The 14518-nt window shown below is 29.9% G+C and overlaps 1 long non-coding RNA gene across 1 annotated transcript; it reads right to left on the bottom strand.

The window, feature by feature from the left end:
* Positions 1 to 2770: 2770 nt before the first annotated feature.
* LOC108868817 lies at positions 2771 to 11525 on the bottom strand. The gene is made up of 2 exons (XR_004456632.1): positions 9700 to 11525; positions 2771 to 9628 (listed from the first exon to the last, which is right to left on the bottom strand). It is a non-coding gene; the product is annotated as an uncharacterized LOC108868817 (long non-coding RNA).
* Between the last annotated feature and the right edge of the window lie 2993 nt (positions 11526 to 14518).

Genomic DNA, 14518 nt, shown 5'->3' with positions numbered 1-14518 from the left:
ACTAACAGCATTCCCTGGCTAAGTCGAAGCCTCGAGAATCGGCTTCCGAGCCGACGTCGACTCGGTTTGCTGGATTGGGCCCTTTGTTCGATGGGCTTTGTGGATGGGTTAAATCCATCCCCAACAAAAGGTTAAGACATGATGACAAACATTTAAGAGAAGAGAGAGGAGATTGTGTAATAATTACTTGACGGTTGGATCCAGAATCCCACAGCTGGAGTTCAGAGTTGTTGAGTCCAACTGCAACATGACGACCATCAGGCGCCCAGTTGATACTCGTGACTGGTCCTTTCTCCTCATCAACGGTGACAAGCTCAGAAGTGGAGCCAGTTGAAGCATCCCAGAGATAAACAGTGTGTCCCAACGCAATGGCCAAGACATTAGCACTTCCCCAGTCAAGCAAGTTGAGGTAGAAGTCGTCAACAATGTCAGGAGCATCCAGTGTCCTCTCAGAAGTCTATCATAACTTCAGCGTCCTCTTGTCGGCAACAGAGCAAACCGATAGACTTGTCTCCGGTAGGATCCGAGATGAGAACGAACTCGTTACTGGTGTTGCTGACTGTAAACACGGACGTACCAGCGAGAGACTTAGCGGACGTCCGTTCAAGGTTCAAGGTTGCAGCGGTGGAAGAAGGCTTGGAGGACTGAGATACGGAGGCGAATGTAGGAGCGAGACGTCGAGTGGTTATGGATTCTGCGAAGCGTTTGGTATCTTCGATTCGAGCGGAGAGGTCAAAGGAGAATCGATTACAGTGAGTGTGAAGAAAAGAGAGGAAAGGATTGGGTTTTTGTGATTGCTCCATTTTGAACTTACAGAAGAAAGAGAGAAGCTGAAGCTTGTAACTACGAAGGAGAAAGAGTGAAGAAGGGACCATCTTTTGGGCCTGTTGTGGGCCTGACTCTTTTATTCGGCCTTTCCTTTTGCTGCATGTTGAAACCCATTCCTCGTAACTAGGCCTCTGAGTTCGGTTTAATTCAATTTTTGATTAGTTCGGTTCGGTTCACATAAAATATCATCTAACTAAATCAAACAAAATTCCCATTCTGCAGTGCGGTTATCTAAAAATGAGAGCTTGATGAGAAAGTAAGAATAGACGTTGGATGGGCTCAAGTTAAAAAATAATCATGTCAATCAACGACATGGGAATGGATCGTGAAAGGTGAACAGTTTCTGCTAGCACACAAATAAAAATGAAGTGGATGTCTCTATACATCGAACATGTTATACGTGTGGACAAAACTGTAAAAAATAGAAGGAACTAATCGTGTATGTAATTGTGTAATTTATTTTTATAGTAAAGAATTAAACAAAAATAATAAAAATCATACAGATTATTAGCAAATATTCATTATTTAAAAATTATTAATTACTATATATATCATAATCACATTAGGTAATTCCCGTAAGTTTTATTTAAGAAAATAATATATAATAAATAGCCATATTGCTTTAGTTAATATCATATGGTATCATATAATGTGTATTAAATGTTTCTAGAGAGATATAAAAATCGAATTGGACCAACATGTTTTTCAATATCAATGTGAGGCTGACACGTATGACTAATTAACTACATAATTGATTGATACATAAGCAATGAGTATTTTTAATTATTACAAAATTGAGGTTACATCTTTTCAAATGTTCCTCAATTAATATATAGGGAATATAATTAATTGTTAATTTTCTTTAAAAAATGTTATCATTTAGAGGAGAACACATTTTATAAAAGAGCACAACAAATAGTCTCACCTGGTTTGGTGGCACATAAATCCTATTTATCAATGTCCATCTTATCTATCAAGCCACTAAACGAAAATGAATAATAAGAAAATAAGATAAATAAAATGCACTAACACGGCACAATGAAAAACTAGATTGTTAATAAAATTTTCATGGAGTTTTGACCAAATGGTAACTCAAAGTATAACAATTGCAATGGAAGCATTTAATCTCTCCGAAGGAGGGACATAAGAACTAGGAAGCTAAAAAGAAGAAGAAAAACACAGGTCGTGCCTCACGCAACGCGGAGATCAAGGAGAAAGAAATTGAAGCAAATGAAAATCCCAACTTAGCAAGACAGATGCAAGACAGATGCAAGACAGATGCAATACTTCTTATGAAATTAGTTTTGATTATGATTTTTTGTTGTTGTGTTATTGATGATGATTGTTGGTATATCAGCGGTTGTGTTTGCTCTGAACCAAATATATATATATATATATATATATATATTTTTTTTTTTTTTTTTTTTTGCTTTTTCTTATTAAACTGATTTATCTTACTCTGTGTGTTAGGAGATTTGTGGCTTATCTTTGTGTTATTTTACTGATCTGTAATTTGTTTAATTATTTTAGGCCCGAGGAGGAGTTGAGGAGATAGAAAGTGAGAAGCAACATGATGAAGAAGCAGAACCAAAAGCTATTTAGGAAGGTCGTGAAGCTTTTAAGAAGAAACTTGAGAAGTAATCAGCTGCTAGAGAAAAGGAAAGCGCTGAGCTGACCGTAACGCACACAGCGCCAACATGAAGGCAAATAAGGAAATGTCTGCACAAGAGCTCAACGCAGGCAATCAGCTCAAAGGCTGTGACAAAGAAAGTTTTCCGGAGTATCTACACAGACTGAAGAAATCCATTAAATCCCGCAAGTGATCATGGGGAAAATGTTCCATTTCAACACTCTCTTAATATGTTAAGCAAAAACTTCTTAGATGCTTTGTGGCAATTACTTATGTCTTACTACTTTTAAACCATGTTTGAGGTTATTGTGGATATGTCGTCTCTTTAATTTCTTATGGATATTCATGTTTGTTATGGTTTTTATCCTCTCGGTGTTTCTGATATTTGAATTGGTACCTCTAATCAGAACCAACAACTTCATATGAAGTTGAATAAAAGAAAATACATACTAGTTGAATACGTGTTCTTATACACATGCTAATTAGAAATATAATTTATGCGTTTGAATACTTTCTTAGGCAGCCATAGTCACACTCAAATATCTACGGATGGATGTTTTACGAGTAAATTATCAAAAATATTTTAGCTTTAACCGTAAGGGTAACTAGGAAGTAGTAGTTTGTAACTGGAAAGGCCCATGGAGAAAATTAGGTATTGGGCCATTTACATAAATAATGTTACAGGGTCTAAAATTATAGTGCGTATAACATGGTCTAAATTCTATAATTGGAAGTTTGAGCCGAAATCAAGACGTTGTTTCTTAAACCAACCAAAACATGAGGACCCTTGTCCAATTATAATGAAGAAGGTCTAGTCTGTACAATTAAAATGCTTGGTGCTAAATCGATGGGACAAATCTGCACCGTTTATGAGTTCAGGCAAACTTCTCCAATGGTAGGTTTCTTCAATATTTTCATAAAAGGTCTTCCGAGTTTCAGATTGTTTCACTTCCGTTCCAAACTCTTAAACTGTACAAAATGGTCCATTTCTAAGATAGATATCCATCTCGTATATGAACTTTTCCTATAAGTTTTTATTCCAAGCTAACTTTATCTATTCATTCGAGCATACGAGGCCATAAACTAGAAAAAAAAAAACAATGAAAAAAACAAGAGGGTATTTCTTCATGTTGAACAAGAAAGTGTAAGATTTGTGGAAAGCTATCACATCATACCTTGAAGAACTTGTTAAGGGCCGAGACAAAGTTTCCAAACAGTGCGTACACAAAAAGACCATAAGATGAAGCAAAGCTTAGAACACACTGGCTTGGCAACCACATTAAGAAAATATATTAAAAAAAATATTTAAAAACACACAGTAATCGGTCCTTAATTAGTATCCGGAAGAAACTCTCTGTAACATCTCCTCTCACATGTCAATACATCAATGACTTTATGGATTTTATTTTATGATTGAAACAAAACAAATTAAAACAGTAATATTTTACATTTAAGAACCTGTTTTTAAGAACTTGACGTTAAAGTTGCTCTAAGCTTTCTAGAATACATCAACAAAATAGTTTATTATAAATTTATATTATATATTGAATTTTATTTTTTAATAAAATACTAATTAGATATGCAGAAAGCGAATGTCAAGCATGGTATAATGCGAGGGAAACTATACCGGTTCCTCTGCAGGTACAGATTGCTGAAGAAACACAAGCCTTAAGCTTGAATAATATTTGCATGGTGGATAGTTCATAGACCTCCACAGCTCAGTTTAGTGGATTGGGATGGGTGTGGAAGGATACCATGGGAAAGATTCAACTCATGGGGACAAGGAATCTAAGGAGGCGTGAAACATCACTACACTCGGAACTGGAAGCGCTACAATGGGCAATGGAAAGAATGATATAACACTCGACCTGTCAGAGATTTAGGACAGATTGCAAAGACCTGATTGCAATGATAGAACAGCCACAAGCTTGGCCTAACTTCTCAACTGAACTGGAAATCATTCAAACTCTTCGGTTGTGTTTTTCGGACTTCAAGATCAGCTACTTCCCAAGGACGCAAAATGAGATTGCAGATTCGTTAGCTATGAGTGCACGTTCTTTACATTGACCTTTATGTTTTATAGGTTGTTCTATTCCGGTTTGGCTATCCAGACCACCTCAAGTTTGAGTAATAGAATATCCTTTTGCTGCAAAAAAAAAAGAAAAATACTAATTAAACAAGAAACAAAAAGGGAAAATTTTACTTTTACACTTTCTTTGGTACCACATTTCAAGTATACCACTAGAATGAGGATATTTTCACAAATACACTTTTCATTAATGATCAAAAGACCATACTAGCCCTAACCTTATCTCTCTCTCTCGCGATCCTCTTCTCTTCCTCTCTCTCTCTCGCGATCTTTTTTCTTACTCTCTGCCTCTGATTCACCGGAGATCCACCGTCTCTCTCTTATTCCACCGGTGCGGTTCTTGTGGCAGAAAATTTTCGGGCTTTCTATATCAGATTTTGAGTGTTTGGTTACTTTAACAGCCTGCTTGTGTGGATGGATCTGGAAACTGAAAATCAAATAGCTTCAGTTCTGTTGAGAGAAGCAGCAGAGTTGAGGAGACAAGCTGAAAAAGATGGTGTCCGAGCTTATCTTGGGAAGCCTAATGTAAGGCATCGACCTAACTCAAGGTTTCTCACAGCAACTGTCCTTGGTGTTAAACAATGTAATGCTTTTCTTTCCACCCTTCACTTATTTTCGTTTTACAAAAGTTAAGATTGAAAAGGATAAGCCTTTGCATTGGTATAGTGTGTGATATTCTTTTGTTCGTTGAAGCAATAGATGCATGTTTTTGGAAGAGGATTAGTTTAACTGTTGGTGATTGGTCGATTCACGATAAGAAAGTTGGCAGCATCTGAAATTTTTGTTTTGGGTTCTGCGTTTCTTAACAGTTCAATGTTGTGACTTACGTGTCTGTCTAGTACTCAATGTAGCTCAACATGTTGTTAATTATTTACTCTAATCTCTTGCATGGTTCTTGAGCATAATACAGCAAACAGAGCGGTAGAAACCAATGAGATGTGGAAGGCTCGGGAGCTAGAAAACGAAAGGCTCAAAAGAAAATCAAGAGAGGAAAGCAGCAGGAGCAGTAGCCAAATGAAGCGGAGTAGTAGTTTCTCGAAAAGGATTTTGGATAAGAGATGTAGCTCCATTAATGATGAGAGAAAGATCACTCAACAATCATCATCGGACAAAAGATTGTACTTGGATGATGATGATGAAGGTTTAGGAGATGATGAGATTGAGTCTTTTCTCCAATCACGGTGTATATGTCTATTTGCTATAGCTTCTGTTACCTTTAGCTTCCTTCATCTTCTGAGTCTCTTTGTAAATGACAGGAACAAACGTGGAAGAGGCTCTGTTGGTCCTAGGATGGATGAAACTGGCCCTTATCTTCCCACCGAGAAGGTTGATCAATTGCAAAGTTCTGATACAAGGGAAAGGAAGGTAGTCTTGCCGCAGCTTGGGCTCTAGCTAATCTATATTATGTTGCATGTTAGAAACCTCTTATAAGGGTTTATAAAACCATTTATAAGAACTGATAAATCATTTATAAGGTTTTATAAATATATTTATAAAAGTTTATGAATCTGTATATAAGGTTCTATAAAAATATTATAAGAGTTTAATATTCTTCATAGCACAATTTATAAGAGTTAATAAATATTTTTCAAGAGTTTATAAATCTTTTGTAAGAGTTTATAAATCTTTACAAAACTTTAGAAGTAAATATTCATAAAGCTATTATAATTGTCTATAATTCTATTATAAATGTTTGTAAATTATTTATAAGAAATAAAAGATTATTTATAATGGTTTATAAAACAATTAATAAGACTTTATAAGAGTTTATAAAATCAGTCTATAAGGCTTTCTAAATAAATTATTAAAGTATAATTCATTTATAAGAATTTATAAAATCAGTCTATAAGGCTTTATAAGGATTATAAATAATTTATAAATGTTTATAAATCATTTTAAAGATTTAGAAATCATTTATAAACCTTTATCAATAGTTTATATATATATATTCCTATAAATGATTTATAAACCTTTATAAAATCACTTATAAGAATATACCAAATATTTATAAGGTTTTATAAAATCATTTATAAAGTCTTAAAAATCATTTATATGAAAATATATAAACTTTTTATAAGTGTCTATAAATCATTTATAAGATTTATTTAAAATTATATAATTAGAAAGTTTTTTTTCTTGAAACAAAAGTCTGTCATGGAAGATCAGATCCAATTAAAGAAATGGAGTAATGAATCGTTGAAATTGTACTTGTTGATTGATGTTTTGGTTTTGGTTTTGGTTTTGGTTTTGGTTTTTGCCTTGGCTCCAGTGGATGGAGGAGCCAACTCTGCTAGTCACTTGATTCGAGTATGCAAATATGTTCCATATCGTGACAGATTGGTACAGCACTTATGTTTCCTCTAGAGTCACTGGTTCGCCTAATCGTCCACACGTTGTTTTCATCGATGGACACTGCACGGTACACTCCTCTTCTTTGTAGTTACTTTTCGTTAGATGAATCTAGTAGGAGTTTTCATGTCCATGTTGTGAAACATTCTATTGCAGACGCAGCTGGAAGAATCATGGACGGGTTTGTTTTCAGGGATCAGATACGCAACGAACTTCACCAAGCCGCTTTGTTTCCGCCACACCATTCTTTCACCGTTGGGATACGAGACCGCGCTTTTCAATGGCTTGTCCGGAGAGATTGACTGCAACTGAGAATCAGCTCACAGTTTGTGGCTAGACCCTGACAACACAAAAACCGCCAGGCTCTCAGAGGTGGTTTCATTGCTCAAATGCCTATGCTAGTAGCATATTTTCCGGTTATGGATGCTTCTATGAGCTTATCTATGGATGCAGCAGTATAATAAATAGGTTAGGCCATCCAAATCGGCCGTAGTCATTAGATGAAAGCTATTTACATGGAGATGCATTACGATTTATAAGACTTTATAAATAATTTTATGGTTTCTTTTGAATTTAAATAATTTTCTAAGGTTTTATAAGTTATTTATAATATTATATTAACTGTTTATAAGACTATATAAACTATTTATAAACCATTAAAGTGATATATAAACATCTTATAAATGATCTATAAATCATTACAAATGATTTATAAACCATTACAAATGATTTTTAATATCTTATAAACAATTCATAAACCCTTATAGTAATGCATAAACCCTTATAAATGATTTTAAATGGTTTATGAATTTTTATAAATAATATAAACCCTTATAAATGATATATATACCTCTTAGAAAGGATATATAAATCATTATAAATAACTTAGAAACCATTACAAATGATCTATAAATCCTTAGATTATTTATAAGCCTTTATAAATTATATATAATTCCTTATAAATAATTTATAAACCATTATAACTAATATATAAACATTTTATAATGGTTTATAAAACTATTTAAAAGGGTTTATAAAACTATTTACAAGAACTTTTAGGCTATTTATAAGAGTTTATACATTTATTTAAAAGTGTTTATAAATTAATCTACAAGGTTATATATCTATTTATAAATCTATTTATACAAGTTGTGGAATCTTTCTATTCTGTACAAGTTGCGTTGCTGTGATGATGATTTGTCATGTTCCAAGTTCTTGCTCTTCTTCTTCTGCTTCTTTTTCCTGTGGAAGAAATCCTCTGTGTCCAAAACATACGAAATCTACAAGAGATGTTATGAATACATAAGAGCTAGATGAAGCAACCAGCCCTTATATATATATATATGTGTATACATGACCGGTCCTGAGAATTTGGGGGTCCTAGACGATTTAGTAAAGATTTAAAAAATTTCGGGGCTTAAACTTTTTTTTTTAATTTGGGGGCCTATTTACATATAAAATTTTTCAAAGAGTTTGGGGGCCTAAGGAATGTTTCATTAGGCTTTGCCCAAGACCTTTCATTAGGCTTTACCCAAGACCTTTCATTAGGCTTTGCCCAGGACCGGCCTTGTGTGTATATTGGTTCTTCTAGTTCAAGATTATCAAAACATGAAACCTCATACCGGTTTGGTTTAAGAATAGATTCACTGTTTACCTTGTAGGATGAGAAAGACATCTTGCACCCAAGGCCATTAATTACTTCTACACCTTCCATTGCCTTGCAGGCTGCTGCAAGATCATCCAGACCAGAGTATATATAAACCATTATAAATAACTTAGAAATCATTAGAAATGATCTATAAATCTTCAGAATTATTTATAAACCTTTATAAATTATATATAATTCCTTACAAATAATTTATAAACCATTATAACTAGTATAAACATTTTATAAACCTTTATAACTAATATATAAGCATTTAATAAAGGTTTATAAAAATATTTAAAAGAGTTTATAAAACTATTTACAAGAACTTATAAGCTATTTATAAGAGTTTATACATTTATTTAAAAGTGTTTATAAATTAATTTACAAGGTTATATATCTATTTATAAGAGTTTATAAATCTATTTATAAGGGTTTATTCCAAAGATTATAAGAATTTAATAATCTTCATAACACAATTTATAAGAGTTTATAAATCAATTTATAAATCAGTTAGAAGAGTTTATAGATCATTTATAAATTCTTACAAAAATTATAAGTAAATCTTTATGAAAGTATTTATAAAGTTTCTCAATTTGCAGATGGCAAATCTTGTTGGTTATGTCATTGGACCATCAGGTCTAAGCATGTTTGTCTCCAGCTTTCTTAGGAGAGAAGGTATGAATGAAGCCCAGCGGTTTTCAATTCTTGTTTACGTTCTTTACGTTAATGTTTATTCATTTGATATCATAGGATTGCTTGTTTATGATGATGCTCCAGATACTGTTACATGTCTCATAGGCCGTCATCTTATTTGTCTCTAATTGGAACTTCTCAAACCATATCTAATGAATACTTTAAATCAAGGATTGAAAACACTCAAGGAATGAGACTCGTGAAGTAGAGAGATGATGAAAAGAAAAAGGATACAGCCTGAGATCTTTGATTTATCATTAACGTCTGCTTCTGGTATAACCTTTGTGACACAAGCATACATAGAAGGATACAGCCTGATATCTTTGATGGATCATTAACGTCTGCTTCTGGTATAACCTTTGTGACACAAACATACATAGAAAGCTTCTTCCTGCAGATAAAAAGAGGAGTTGAGGAGCCCAATATCTTACCAAACATTCAGAAGAAGCTACTGCATCTTACTCAGCTCTCAAGTCGTCCGGTCTTTACTCTTTAAAGATTGCCTCTTTTCATCAACCGATGTCCATTGTGCATTCAGGTGTCTGAGTTCATCAGCAACGACTGTATTGACAGACAGAACAAAGACTTTTCTTGTCACTGAACCAAGGGACTAGAAACTAAAGTATATACACTTATCTAAGCTCGTCATTTATCTTGCTTTCTAGTTCCATATCTTCATCAAGCTCTTTCTGAAGACGCTCAATGTCATCGTCTCCTGCTGATTCATCTGAATAAGCTTCCTCTGTTTTCTTCTTGCAAGCTTCTAGCTTCTTCTTACAATCTGCATTTTTTTCTTTTAAAACAAAACAAAACAAATTGAACACTTTTATATTGTTGATTCTTGTAAAGTATCAGTCTTTCGAAGTTTTCTAGAGACCCAAGTGAAGAAACTAACCTTTAATAGATTCCTGAATCTGATTGAAATCCTCATCGCAAGCGAAGTGGAGAGCTTTTGAGTGGTTGAAGCTATGCGATACGACGCCGAATCCGTTCTTGGAGTTCAGTAAGTTGATTAAATCGTATCTGTAGGAGATTAGATCTTTAATATCAGAGCTCTCTCTCATTTCTGGTGCTCCGACTTGTACTTCTAGAGCAGGAAATTAAAATTAAAATCATTAGATCAAAACCAACAATACAATGAAAGGTATGAAGAAGGCTTACTATAGACCAAAAGCACCAGTGGCGAAGAGAGCAGTCCGAGTCCCTCACTCATCTTTACCTGAAATTAGAGGCGTACTCAATTGCGATCTCACAGTAACTGATCGGATCGGAGACGATACCTCCGGCGAGAGAAACCTGTCCGATATCTCCGGCGAGAGACACCTGTCGTAGGGGAGAAGAAGAGTAATTTAGGTTTAATTATTTAAGGGTACAATGGTATTTTGACCATTAAAAATCTGGTGGTATAGTTGGTTATTGTATAAGTGAAAAATAGTATAAGAAAAATGGTATTATTGACAATTTCTCAAACAAAAATAGTTACAAATGAAATTATTTTGATAGATGACAATAAAATATTCAAGATTACGACATATTATAAAAAAAATTTTATACCTATATAATTATTTAATAATAATTTTATTTTAAAAATATCTTATCTTACTATATAAAGCTTGGTTCTTCAAAATTGCTAATTAATATGATCGCGACACATAACAATTATATATTTAAGATTCTGACATGTGTTAATCTATCTCATAATTAAAAATATATATACTAAGATATCAACAAAAGCGAATTTTATTTAGAAATCTTATTAAATATATTATTTAATAGTAATTTTACTTTTTAAAAATCCTAATCAAAAGATTATTGCAAAAGATTATTTGATAATAATTTTCTTTCTAATATTGTGACATGTGTTTAAATATATAAAAGATTAAAAATCTATATAATAAGATAATATTTTTTTTTAAACTACTTTTAAAAATTATTTAATAGTAAAAACGATTTTTAAAAATAATTAGTATTAATGTTTTTAGAAATATTTATTTTTCAAAATCCTAAAAAATAGATTTGAAAACAATTTATTTAATATAATTTTTATTTTCTAAACTTCTAATGAAAATATAATTATAAAAGATTATATTGAGCTTGGTTCTTCAAAATTGCTAATTAAAATGATCGTGACACATGGTAGTTATATATTTAAAAATGTGATATATGTTAAACTATATCACAATCAAAAATATATATATTATAATAATAAAAACGACTTTTATTAAAAATTAATTATAAATATTATTTAAGAGTCTTATTATTATTATTGTTATTATTGTTTTTCATTATAACATCTTTATAATATTATTTGAGAAGTCAGTTTCTTATGTGTCGCGCTCACGTTAACTCTCACGATGGCTGATTACATTGATACCCTTAATGAATTAAAAATATTAGATTTAAATAATATTATTAAATTTTTTATTTAGTTTCCTTTTTCAAATTTTCCAAATAACATCTATAATAAAAAGGAAACATTTATAAAGTTTTAAAAAAAATTAAAAACGAAAATATATGTATATATTTAATACTAATATTATTTCATTAAAATGGAAAGTTCACAAAATAGAAATATTCCATTTAAAAATATTTTTAAATAACATAAAATATACTTTTGAAGTAATAAAATATTTCCTTATATCTATATTTTCTTAGATGAATATATATTTTTGCATATAATGTGATTTCATAAAACAAGATTCACACACATAATCTTGATATTAGGAAAAGAAATATTATTTCTTTTCAAACATAATTTTAAACAATACAAAAATATATATTTTCAAAGTAATAGAAATAATTTTTATATATCTATCTATCTTCTTAGATAATTACATAAAATAATTAAGTAACATAAACTAATCTATGTTTAATTGACTAAAAATAGTTTATAATTAGTATTACTGAAATGTTTTATTTATTTTTCATATATTTAGTTGCCTATAATATCTTTAAATTACGGTAAAAAATGTATACATTATATTTTACTGATATAATATAATTTTGCAAATACAATCACACAATTGTTTTTAACTGCTTATTTTTTAAGAGTTGTTAAAAAATAAAAAGAATTAACAACAAATATCTTTTGATCAAATAATTACAAAATAATTTAAAATAACATAACGAGCTAGATATATTTTATTTTATCATTATTAAAATTATTTGTTTTCATAATATTAAATTTACTTTTAAAATATATGTTTTTATGTTTGTGGAATTTTATATGACTATAATTAAAATACCAAAGCAAATCTGAATCTCATTTTAAGATTCTTTAAAATAAATCTCAGTTTATCGGGTAATAAATCTAAGGCATAAAATTATTTAAAATTTATAAAATAATTTAATTATTGTAAAATATTGATATGTGTACACAAGCTTCCAAATTATTCTTTCAAATTCAAAAAATGTATTAGTTACTTATGTATGTAACTTCATATAAATTGATCATCACTTTAGTTTCTGATTTTTTTTAAACAAATAACACATAATTTGATAAATATTATGAAACTACATTCATATTTAAACGATAAATAAAATTAATTTGCTTTTACTAAATTATAATAAAAAATAATTATACTGTAGTTTCAATTTCAAAGAATATATGTCACTCAATATACTCACAATATGAGTGACTCGACTAATCCAACTTATATCTAAAAGCATAGATTTAACTACAATCAGAATATATAATTTTATAATAATAATTTACTTTATAAATGTAAACAATAGGATGACTCAAAACATATCAACAAATGAAAATAAAATATTAATCAATTGTTATAATTTAGTTCTTTTGTAAAATTTATATATATGAATGAGACTGTAGAATATTATCGTTATATTAATTTACGTAATTTAGAATCAGACACTTTACTTTATTTTATATTTCATTGTAAGCACAATATATCTTAAGTTATACATAATCTTCCTCAAATATATTTACAAATCTAAGACAACAATCAACGTAAATGCAAATAAGAAAATTAATCATAATTTTAGTATATTTAAAATAAAAAATATTATAATTGAATTTAGAGAAAAATATGCAATCTAATATACCCAAATGATAACTAAATCAACTATAAAAATAACAAAACCGACTAGATATAACATATCTAAAATCATATGTCTAATTAAAGTAATATAATATTATTAATATAAATTATGCAAACAAATTATAAATTAATTTAAAATTAAAAATAGATAACAATCAATTATTATAATATATTTATTTTATAAATATTTATACCCGTGCATGAGCACGGGAAAATCACCTAGTTAACTTTTAAGAAACAAATGTTAAACAAAAACGAATTGTAAAATCCTACAAGTACAAATATCTTTCCACTTCGTTTATTATATCCCAATTGGTGCTCATAACACAGGATAATATAATGCACCACTTGACACCAAACACATAGAGGGCTATATATTTTTCTCATATGATATTTGACATATTGGTAGAATTGGACACTTTTACTGTTTATAGTCAAATTCAGTTTATTTTTGTTTTAAAACGTGCCATTAGAAAGTTGGACGTATGTTGTATTGAGTTAACGTCAAAATTTTGAATTAACTCGGAGCTAAGCTCAAACCGAAACTAAGTTTGCAAGAATATAAATTAGATGTTATATTATACATTAATTATATCAAATAAAAAATGAAGATAAAATTTAATAACTTAAATTTTAATAATATACTAAGTGATTTTCCCGTGCTCATGCACGAATATAAATAATTCTAAAGTAAATATATTATAATAATTTATTGCTACTTACTTTTAATATTAAATTAATTTATAATTTATATGCATCATTTATATTAATAATATTATATTACTTTAATTTTTATATATGTTATATATAATTGTTTTGTTGATTTCTAGTCGATTTAGTTATAATTTGGGTAAATTAGATTGCATATATGAATTCAACTGTAATATTTTTTATTTATATATAAAAATTTTGATTAATTTCTTATTTGTATTTAGGTGGTTGTTATCTTAGATATGTAAATATATTTTATGAAGATTACGTATAACTTAAGATATATTGTGCTTAGAATAAAAAAAGAACAAAGTATCTGATTCCAAATTACATAAATTAATATAACAAAACGATAATATTCTGAAGTTTCATGCATATATATAAATTTTACAAAAGAACTAAATTGTAACAGTTGGTTAATATTTTATTTTTATTTTAATATGTTTTGAGCTGTCCTATGATTTATATTTATAAAATAAATTACTATTCTTATAAAATTATATGATCTT

The sequence above is a fragment of the Brassica rapa genome, chromosome A03, assembly GCF_000309985.2.
Source record: "Brassica rapa cultivar Chiifu-401-42 chromosome A03, CAAS_Brap_v3.01, whole genome shotgun sequence".
In the NCBI taxonomy this organism is placed as follows: domain Eukaryota; kingdom Viridiplantae; phylum Streptophyta; class Magnoliopsida; order Brassicales; family Brassicaceae; genus Brassica; species Brassica rapa.
This window is presented reverse-complemented; position numbering and strand designations above follow the sequence as displayed.